We start from the raw sequence: 11,158 nt of genomic DNA, 5'->3' as shown, positions 1-11,158 counted from the left end.
GCTCTATAAACATTTAAAGCCAGTAGGAAGTGAGAGTGAAGGACCAATCCCTTGTGCAGGCGCTTTATCATTACACCATCACGTACTAGGAGATGATGAGAAATTTTCCAGGGAAAAAAAATGTGTTCCTCAAAATTCAGAGACAAAATGCCAAGAAACAAAGGGAAAGAGACTGTGCAGTAACCAAAAGGCAAGGCACTATGGCATAAACCTGACGTGAAGCATCCCCAGACACAAGTGCTTTCACTGTTACGGACGCGCGCTTTTAGTGTCTTCTGGGTCAGCACCTTATTTCCGTGACCTCTGGTGTCCTGGGCTTGTTCTCTTTTTTCCCCCCTCTCCTCCCTCCTTTTCACAAACAACTTTACAAAGCCTTTGTTTCATCTGCACTTGTGCAGTGAAATATGAACACAATTTGACAGGGCAGTGGGGCTTTTCTGCTTGGTCTTCTTCACAAGCACCCCTTTGCCGTGCAGAGTAGGGCATGGGCAAAGCTTTCTTCAGGAGTTATTTCCAGTGTTAAATGTACCTACATGGGGCCATATCTGGGGCATATAAATCTTAATGTTGTTCTTTTCCTGTTCGTCTCCCCATCACATTATAGCATCTGGGTGCTTCTTTTTTGCAGACTGAAACTGAAGGGATGATACCATCCTATCCTTTTTAATAAATCTCTATTCCCAACAAACGAGATTAAAGTACAAAATGCCTGCTAATTTGGGGTATCCAATTAGAGACATTATCTACTTGATTTTTCAACCTGTTTGGCATTCTACATCACTTGGCCTAGTCCATGCAAAGTCCCATGGATTCAATCTGGGGTAGTGAGTGATTCACTTCAGCTCACCTCCAAAATTTCAATATTGGGCCTCTTGAGGCCCAATTATTGCCTCTTGAGGCAACTTTCCCTAGAGTGTAGAATCTTTGAGGTGACAAGGGGATGGAAGCAAATTCAGCAGGTAAAATTCAGCTACCACTCTGCCACAAAGCCCTGCTTTCCCTCCTTGTAATTTGCTACCTTGTACATGAGCTATACACAGTTCTGTGATAAATTAGGCAGGAATCCAGTGAATAAAATCTACAAAGTACTGATCTGTTCCCAGAGGAAGGGGTACCTTGCAGGGTTTCATTTCTGCTTCAGGAAATTTGTGGAATATAATCTGTGTGGTCATGTATCCTAGCGTATGGAAGCTGAATCGAGGTGCTGTGAACCCCTTAGGTTAGCCATTTCCTTAGCATCCATGATGTTGATGTGGAGGCTAGTGTTGAATAGATAACACATTTCCTGAGTTCAGTGGTTCCATATACACACACAAATTAAAATATGTTTTGAATCATCTCAGAAACACTTCTCTTGAAGGTCAGTTCTTTTTCAGAGTTAGAAAGCAGACTCTATTCCAAATAAAAAGCATTAATTATGTAGCTGAACTGCATCGGCTAAAAACAGTGGAAAACCCCCCCACATTTTGACTGTCAGAGTTTCTACCATGTTTCAAGTGAAATTCAGCCCAGCTACCCTGGACATCCTGCAATTAAGCATCCTTGCTCTTGGCAGACAGCATTAGTTGGTTTTTCTAGCCTTGCCCTCCTATCTCCCCTGCAGGTTCCTCTACAGAACGGTTTCGCTCTGCTCTCTCTGCACAACCTCTGTGTTTCCTTACCTAATCAGTCCCAGGCTCCTGCCTCAAAACACCAGTCCCAGTTTTCTCTCTGGCTGGCTTGGCTGCTCCTTTTGCCTGCTCTGTCACAAGCTGGATGGTTTTTTCCTCTGTGCTGTATTCATGTGGAGACCTTTCTTCCTGACACAACCTTCAAATCACTTGGAGCTTAGGAGAGATAGGATTCCTACCTCTCAGATTCTGTGCCAAAGCTCAGGCTCATGAGGGAAACTTGGAGGTGGGGATTAAAGTGGAAATCTAGCCTCACCCCTGTATCCTTAAGCTTCTGTTTGCAGAGAGGGCCAATCTTAAGTAATGCCTTTTTCCTGGTAGAATAAAAGAAATCATTACTGGCCATCTGTTCATGACACAATTTCTAATATTTGTAAGTTAGACACATTTGGATAAATTTTCAGACAGAGAGGGAAAGGCATATTTTAAATAAAAAAGGTCACATTTTGAGGCTATGCTTCAAAGCCTGAGGGCAGCAGAGCATTTCAAAGGAAAAAAGTTTCCATTTTAGTATGAGCAAAACTGTTTATTTTTCCATAACCTTGTTCTTGGAAATGGACAAATTGTTTTGGCAGGTATTTTCAAAATAATCTGCCCAGTACAGACAGTCAGCATATCAGTTTTCAGCCTAAGTGATGATGTTTTTTCTAAAGCTACATGCAACAGAAAATATGGTCTCTGCTGAGAAACATTTGCCAACCCCAATACAGGGGATGGCAGTACATCTACCTTAGAATATATATTAGCACAGATTACATTTTCTGAGGATTTCTGATTTTTTTTCAAACAACTACTGCCTCGTGGAAAGGCAGTGACTCTCACTTCCCTATTTTAGAGGCAGAAAAACTAAAATAAGAGGAAAGGAAAATGAAAACTAGGGATAGAATAAAAAAATCCCGGTCTGCTCCTTATTCCCCTATTGATGCACCCATTGGTGCCACCTCTGAGGGGTGTTATTTGTGCAATGGTCCTCTGGTCTGGAGTATTGCAGGTGTTCTTTACACTGCACAGACATGCACGTCACAGATAACATCCCTGGTGTAATTACCGTGATTTAACTCTCTGTGATCGAAAGTTTTGGGGGCCTGTAAGAGAGGGCACAGCGGGTGCAGGAGATATCTTCAAATAATAGTTTAATTCAGCTAAGAGCAAGCAGCCTCCATGCTCAGCTCGGATGAGTACATCAGTATGGTATAAAAAAACCAAATTTTAAGTATTTCTGAGGCATCTGATGAAACTCAGGGTCAAGGCTCTGTGGTAGAGAAAGGTGTGAGGGGAAAGCTGTGACAGGGCTCCACCAAGACAGAGCAGGTTGCTGATGTGACCCACTGGGTGATGGCCGCTGGCTTTGCAGTTGCTCCAAGTTCTCTGGCTGGGGTGAATCCCAGCAAAAGCACGGGCCAGAGATGCTGGAGGCCCAAGGTAGACAAGCTGCATGAAAGTTCCTGCCACAGGCTGGCTCACTTGGGAGAGTAAGAAACACAGTTAAGTGTTAACAGTACGTGATGAGATAGCCCCATGCAGACCAAAAACCTCCACTAAAAACCATCCCACCAGCAACAACAAATTCCTTAGCTGAAACTGCGGCTCTCTTCAGAGGGCAAAAAATGAAAAAAAAAAAGGAAAGAATTGCCAAAGCAAACTGCTGACTCCTTTTTTCTTATCAAAACACCACAGTATACATCTTAACAGCCTGAAGTAAATCAAATGCGGGACCAGCTGGAACTGGCCAGCTCTTGACCCTCCATTGATATCAGGTATGTGCTGCACTTCTCTGGCAGATTAAATTGTGATCTCAGGTAACGCAGAGCCCCTAAAATTTTCAGTACGGCTGTTAGGACAAGGCTGAAGGTTTTCTTTGGAAAGAGTCACCACTAAAAAATGTTGGAGTTCTTCCCACTAGACGGAGATACTCCATTGCTGATGTCAGATGACTTTGCTCCCTCTATATCTCTTATTTTTAAACTCCCCCACAATGCGACAGTGGGACAAAATTCAGACTTAAGGCCAAAGCCTGCAGGTGTGCATCTGGGTAACTGGCAGTCCCCTTTTGCATGGGGAGCTTCCTCTTGGGGGGATTTGGAAGTGTTCATAGAAATGCATCCCTAAAGAAACCTTTCAGCTCAAGAGAGAAATGGGAGAAGATCTGGGAAAAGTTGCGCAGAGCGCATGGAATTGAGAGCAGCTCACAGACAGCGGCTCTGAGGAGAGTGTGCCCGTGTGTGTGATCAATATAACCTATTGCGAAAGACAGCCTCGGTGCTTCTGTGGGGGAAAGAGATTTAGAAAGAAGGTCTTTAATTATTACCTGCAGAGAAGTTAAAGTGTAACTCGGCAGTAACGTACTCCAGTGCCAGTTTTGGGGGGTGGGGGCCGCATCAAGCATCCAGCCTGCCTGAAGTGTGTATGTGAATGGAAAAATTTAAATTCATTTTAAAACTATGTTTAATTTAACCATGAAGGAAGAAAAATAAGACAAAGCGTTGACGAGGCAACAGCAGAGAGAAAAGGAGTTCATCTTTCAGGCTGCTGACCTCTCTTTGTGCTTCGTGTGGGGGAGCTGCCGAACAGGCTCTGGAGCTTGTAGCACCCACGCGTGAGGCTGTGTTCGCCCCTCACTGGTGTTTGTACCACACCTCCCATAGAGCCCAAACCCTCCGCCTTACTGCCACGGCCTTTTCCTCTCACACGCTGCTCAGGGGTTCCGGTCATAGTCCCCCGCCCGCTTGGACCGCCTCCCCCCTTGCCAGGGCCACCGCTGCCCGCGCAGCGTGAGCGGGGCTGCGCGGCGGGCGGGTGCTGAACTTGCGCATCTCCTCGCCCCTTTGGAAGATCACCTCCTCCCTACAAAAAGGGCAACGAGAGCCCTGGGGTATCCAGGGTCACGCTGATACGGCGGTGTATGTGCGTGTATATATATATAGATATATATACTTATTTTTTTAAGGGAGTTTTGCTTCTTCGGCAGGTCAGCGTGCTAATTAAAAGTTGGTCCAGGTTGGTCACTTGCAGTCCCAGATGTGCTATTAACACATAACCAAATTACTATGTTTTTTTAAGGTATCAAAATGCAAAATCTCGATAGAAACCCCATTTCCTCCTTACTATTAACTAGCAGTCGCACAGAGAAAATCATTAGAGCTATAATTAAATATGGGTCTATTTTTGATGGATGTCCTGCAAAATAGCCCCAAAATATGATGTAGTAATTTAATTTTTTTTTTCCTTTGGCACTACAGGTGCTAGCTATGTTTTCCCTCCATTTCCCACACCATGTATATTAAACAGGGAGGCAACATTGCTCTATTGTCGGTGGTGACCCCAGACTTCGCCAGAATATTTTGCTCCTCGGTATAAAATTGTGAAGTGGGTCTCTCTTTCAAAATCTCTATATTGGTTTTTATAATTACCTCGTGGTCTAAACTTTTTCGCAGTCTATCTCTTAAAGGATGAAAAAAAAAAAAATCATGAAAGGAAAGGGGGGAAAAAAGACAGAAACAAAGTTAGCTGTATTAACATTTGTGTTTGCCTCATCCAGGCTGTCAGTAACTTTCCCGGGAGCGGGTCCTATGTTTCTATAGGCGCCCTGCTGAGGCCCGCGTCTGCCCCTGCCCGCCTGCCCCGCCTGCAGCTCGGCCTGACCCCGGCCCCTCGCAGGCCTTGTGCCGCTGCCGCTCAGCCCCCGCCCGGCCGCTCCCCACCGCGCTCCGCCGCGTCCCCGGGCTCCGGCCCTCGCTTCGCGGAACGCGTGCGCTGCACACGCCGGAGAGTGAGCTGTCGCATTCCAATGGAGAGCTAAATAACTCCCAATGTTATTTATTGCAGACAAAGAAAAAAAAAAAAAAAAGAAAGAAAAAATAAGGAAAACAAGCAGATTGCACCCCCCACCCCCTTTCATCCCCAAGATTTTATTCTTTCTTCTGGAATATTTTCTCCGCGGCCGGTAACACGCAGTTCGCGGCTTTGGTTTGCGTTGCCCTCGGCCGAGGCTGACCCCCGCAGTGCCTCCGGGACAAGCGGCCGCGGCCGGAGACCAGCGCCAGAGGGAGGAACCCGGTGGAGCTCCCGCGGCCGCCAGCCCCGAGCCGACCCCAGAGCCCCGAGCCTGGGCAGGCGCTGGGATTTAAACCCGGCCGGTCTTGCTGTTACCAGGCACGCGTTTTGTTGGTTTGGGGTTTTGTTTTTCCTTTTTTTTCCCCCTTTCTCCTTTGTAAGATACGGAAGGTGAATAATGAAATCCCTTTGCTAATAGTTTATGAGCCATGAGATTGGAAATGTGTGCGGACGGACCAGCGCGCCGGGCTGCGCGTCACTCGGGCGCTGTGGGAGCCGGGCGCGGGGAGGAGAGGGATGCCGGGGTCGCCGCTCCGGCAGCGGGAGTCGCCACCGGGGCCGGGGGGGCCGGGGCTGCCCGTGCGGCCGCTGCGTGTCCGCGCGTGGGCCCTTCCCCAGCGGGGCCGCGGGAGGGAGAGCGGCTCAAAGCGAGAGGGCTCGGGGGGCCCTGCCGCACCCCCCGTGCGCTGCCTGACACGGGCTCCTGCGCGGCCCCGCGGGCGGCACAAAGGCAGCGTGAGCCCTGCCCGGCGCTGCCGAGGCTCAGCGGCGGCCGCCTCCGCCGAGGGGCGTGGGAGCGAGCGGGAGCGACCTTTAGAACCAGTTTGGTTCTAACTGGGGGCGCGGCTCTGGCACAGGTGCCGAAAGCCCCTTTCCTCGGCGATCCTGCGGCAGGTCATGTACGCGGGGACGGGGCGGGAGCGGTGCCGCTGCCCCCCTGCCCGCCCGGTACGCGTGTCGGTGCCACCCGCGCCTGTACAGGAGCGGACATTTCCCATCAAGCCTGTGCCACGGGATGTCCGAGGGCATCGCTACCTCCCTGCCATAAAAACAAACCACTCATCAGCTCCGCTCGGTGTGTGCCATCGAGAGAAGTCGCCGCGGTGCGAACGGGCACCATCTGTCCTGCCATTCCGGGAGACGCAGATATATTTCTTTAGACAGGTCAGCAGTTCTTCCCGGCCAGCCCTGTCAGGCACCTGTCAGGGGAGAAAACCTCTTCATAGCTGCCGCGGTGGGATCCTTATCAGCGGCAGCCCCTCTGCTGACAGGGCCCAGCCTTAAGCTTCCCGCAAATCAATGTCCTCGGGGGACAGGGGGCTGTCGTTATGGGGGGATGCCGAACGTGCCGGTACCGCTCAGACCTCCGACAAAACACGGGAGGGAGGACGGCGGGGGGAGCCGGCCCCGAGGAGCCCGTAGACTGCCCGAGGAAGGCCGGGGTGGGCTCTGGAGCAGGGGGTTCCCCCCGGGCCCCAGCCGTCGGGTCGGCCCCGCTGCCCACGCGCGAAAGGCCGGGCCCCCTGGCACCCCCAAGGACGAGGTTGCAGAGGCGCCCACGCGTGCCCGGGGCTCCGCTGCGCCGGGCGGGACAGCGGCGTGGGGGGACCGCACCGCGGAACCCCCGCAGCCACGTGTTTCGAGGCGCTTTTTCTCGAGTGGGGCCATCGCTCCGTGGCTGACCCAAAGCCCCAGTCACACACTTCGTCCCTACCAAAGTACCGCCTTCTTCCCTCCTCCCCCCCCCCCAATAATTCCGACCTGTTTTCTTTCTGTTCCTCACTTGCTTTCAAAATGAGGGCACGTTCAGGGAAGCCTGCCCGCCTGCCTCCTGCATTTCCACGCGGTATCGCGTGGACATCTTCCCCCCCACCGCCGCAAAAAAAAAAAAAAAAAAAAAAAAAAAAAAAAAACCAAACCAACAACAGGCACCACCACCAAAAGAAAAAACCTCAAACGCGCCGTGTGTTCCCAACTTGGAGTTAAAGTCGGTGCTAACACGGGTCAGTTCCTGCCCCTAGCTGGGAAGGCAGGGAGGAGGATGTAACGTATAGGTAACGTATAGGTTGGTGGGGGGTGGCGATGGAGGGAGGAACAAAAACAACCCCCAAAATAAACAAACAAACAAATCTCGCACACGATCACAATAAAGTGAAATTCCTTTCTACACACCCACAACTTTAGCTCTGTCTGCTGCCTGGGGGGTTTTAATCTTGCAAAGAGAAAGGGGGGCTCCCTGCGCAAAATTACGCCTTCTTCTCTCATTTGTTAGCTGATTCCATCAAAAAGTTCGCTATTTATAGGCTACACACACGAACCTGGAGTAATACAAACCCTCCCGTGTTGTTGCCCTCGCAAAGTGGCCGGTCCTGAAGCATCTGATCGGGTTTGTGTGTGCGCGCGAGTGAGAGCGAGCCACGCAGAGAGCGCTGCCATCCAAAAGGGGAAAGAAGAGCTCAAGCTGAGAGACTTATTAATTGCTAAGAGCTGCTCTGCCACCAGCCATGTGAGTACCTAACAATGATCACCTTTTGCACAGATGGTCAGCGATCAGGCACAGACACTCTCCGTCCTTTTCCTCCTCCCTCCGCTTTCTTATTTTTTTATTCCCTTTCTGTATCATTCCCACCCACCTTTCCTTTTTTTTCTTTCCCCCCCCCCCTTTTTTTTTTCTTTTTAGTTTGAGTTTGCACGGTTTATTCCTCACGAAGAGGAGGAATGAAACGTGGGCGAGCGCGGGGGAGAAAATGTGCCGGCGAAGAGGAAGGAAGGAAGGAGTGGTGAAGGGAGAGGAGGAGGAGGAGGGTTTGTTAAGCGATCGCCTTGTCCCCTGAGTCCGAGCCGGCTGGGAATTAGTAACAGCGAGATAGCGGAGGTTGTATTTCTCTCTCTTCCTCCGCTTTTTTTTTTCTTGGAGCGCTCAGACCCCCTGACAATTATTACCTTGGTATCAACGCGGACAACGGGCTGTATTCATCAAACCTCATTTAGGGGAATTGAAAGGGAATTAAATATAAATAAATAAAGAGAGAGAGAGAGCTCGAGATCACGCACGGCTAAGGGGGTTTGATCGCTCCGCGTACAGCGATCACTGTCCGTCAGCTCCCAGCCCTCTGTTCAGGCAGGTAGAAAGCGCCCGGAGGAGCACCCCAGTCCCACGGGCTGAGCGTGCGATTTTGGGGTGAGAAAGAGAGCCCCGACCCCTCGCCCCCGCCGCCCCTTCCCCGGTGAGGGGGCAGCGAGGGGCAACGGGGGGGGGGGGGGGGGGGGGGAACAGGCAGCGCCTTCCTTCCCCTACGCGAGGTCTCAGCGCTTTGCAGGCAGTGCCAGACCTCGGCGTGGCACAGTGCGTGAAACCAAGCCCCACGCAGCAGGCAGGGCACGGCACGTGGGTTTGGGGAATTGCACAGTTGTTTCGGGAGTGGGCAAAAAATGCACTCTGTGATAGGGAACGTGGCTCTCGGAAAGGTAGGTGTCCTGGTTTGTGCAGGAATGCAGGGCTGGGAGACTCCGCGTGGAAAGGGGGTGAGTGTGGAGAGAGAAAGGGAATTTGTTTCCAGCGTGGAGAGGCGCTTTTCTAACCCAACACTCGAGCTCCAATCACACACTCTGAGGTTAGCGTAGCATTAAATTAACAGGGTCGGGGTTATCCAGGGCATTACACCGCGTGCCCGCGATGTAACCTCTGCTCATTTATACACAAAGAAGAGGGAGAGACGGAGTTACATCTGGAAAGCCAAAGAGCACGGTGAGTATCGGTATTCGCTGCTCTCCCTCCCATGCCTGCGAACAAAGTTCAAAGGCGGCCGGTGCGGGACCGGGGCTGGCTCCTCCGAAGCCCCCCGCTCCCTATGGAGGCGGCAGCGCAGCCGCCTTTGGAGCCAGGACCCCCAGTGCAGCCCCTCTGGGGCGAGCCCTCGCTGAACAGCAAGGAGAACTTGCGGTATCTTGATTAGAACTTTGCTACTTTACGTAGAGAGGGAAAAAAAAAAATAATGAAAAAAATTGACTTGGATGCAGCGCTATTTATAGGTGGCGGTAAAGGCTCCTTTTCAATAAGCAGCCGTGGAAAAGAAACGTCAGAAAACTGGTTGCTTTATTGATCCGAGGTGCTGGATGGTCACAGCCACGCCAACCAGGCTGCAACTACAAAGTCGCGTCTTCTCTCGGGTTAGGCAGCGAGAAAGGGAATAGGATGAGGGTTTTGCTGGCCACTAGCTTGGACACGATTCAATTCCCAAGCACAGGTACAGGGCAAAAGAGTGTGAGATGGAAGACTTTTCCCTTTTCTTTCAGGCACGCACACAATGCGGGGCACCCGCAGGGCTGAAAGTGGGCCAGGGCTACACGGTAGGTATCAGATCACACAAAGCAGAGGAAAGAAATCCAGTTAAAAATACATTAGTTGAAATCAGAGGACGAGCTTGATTATTTTTTTTTTTTCTTTTAAACAAAGGTGCACGTTAGAACAAGCTGGAAGCACTCCTTGTGCCTGACGGTATCTCCCACGCCCATTGGAAATAAAGCAAGAGGCTTGCTCTTTCTTTACATGTTTTAAACCTTGTTTTAATTAGAATTGCCAAAGTACGACACCCCGGTGGAAGACGTTTTCAAGTATCCACCTACCTCTCTGCTGTAAGCAGAATTGCTCTCTGCTAAATTGCTTGAAACGCAAAATTCTGCCCCACCCCCAGCTTGGTTTGGCACCTACTCACTTTTTCCCCCCCGAAATTGCAATTGTTTATGAAAGGTTACTCCATTGGGAGGAAAAGAGAAACCCCAAACACCCAGCAGTAATGAGATGAGTGGACTCTCAGAGCCTGGCTTTGCTCTGTACAACAGGCGATGCTTTGGACAGAGAGCGTCCCAAAAAAACTCATGCCTTTTTTTTTTTTTTTTTTTTTTGAAGTCACAGATTGGGCGTATCCTTACCCTTCTCCTTTAATTTATTTGATTAAATCATAACCAAAACAGACTCATCAGCTTCTCGTATTTCCTCAGCTGTAACCATACGCGAAACCTTTTATATGGAGACAAGTAATTGGCTTTAGTTAACTCAGGGCACAGGCTGCGCTCAAGTTTTCCTCCCGTTCCCAGGGCAGCGTTTCACGCAAAGTTCCAGCTCTGCCTCACGCTCCTCAGTCGCCAGCCTCAGGTTTTTAAACTGTTTATGCCGTTCCCCACCATTCTCTGATTTCTCTAATGAGGGATGCTCACGGCAGCGGCTTGTGGGACGAGGGGGCTCTTCCCCCTCGGGATTTGGGAGCAGCGGGACCGGTCCAGGGAGAATCCAGCTCGGTTTGAACTCGGAACCCCTCCTGCACTGCGTCCCGCGGCCACCCGCATCCCACCTCGGTACCGGGCTCCCGGATTGTTTGCGCTCCCGTTTACGGGCTAGATATATTTCACCTTCAGGAAAGCGAGGTTCTGTTAGCTCACTTCTATCTTAAATAAAAAAAAAAGAAAGAGGGGGAGGGGGGAAGAAAAACCTCTTAAAGTTTCTTGGGTAAAACTCGGCTTTCTTTTTGTTATTACTCAAATGAAGAACCGCGTCAATTAAGTCCAAATTGGAAATGCCTGCCCGAGAAGAATAATGATAATTCCCTGCCATTCTCTAAGAGGTGGTTGCAGGATGGCACTTAGTGCGTGTGGTC

At 50.5% G+C, this 11,158-nt stretch overlaps 1 long non-coding RNA gene across 2 annotated transcripts; it reads left to right on the top strand.

The window, feature by feature from the left end:
• The first annotated feature begins 6,433 nt into the window (after positions 1-6,433).
• LOC116441283 lies at positions 6,434-10,479 on the top strand. 2 transcript variants are annotated; one of them, XR_004239003.1, is made up of 5 exons: positions 6,434-6,668; positions 7,865-8,010; positions 8,185-9,252; positions 9,801-9,854; positions 9,961-10,479. It is a non-coding gene; the product is annotated as an uncharacterized LOC116441283 (long non-coding RNA). The 2 variants fall into 2 exon arrangements; XR_004239002.1 differs by lacking the exon at positions 8,185-9,252 and having other exon boundaries at positions 9,961-10,052.
• The last annotated feature ends 679 nt before the right edge of the window (positions 10,480-11,158 follow it).

Source organism: Corvus moneduloides, chromosome 3 (assembly GCF_009650955.1).
Source record: "Corvus moneduloides isolate bCorMon1 chromosome 3, bCorMon1.pri, whole genome shotgun sequence".
In the NCBI taxonomy this organism is placed as follows: Eukaryota; Metazoa; Chordata; class Aves; order Passeriformes; family Corvidae; genus Corvus; species Corvus moneduloides.
This window is presented reverse-complemented; position numbering and strand designations above follow the sequence as displayed.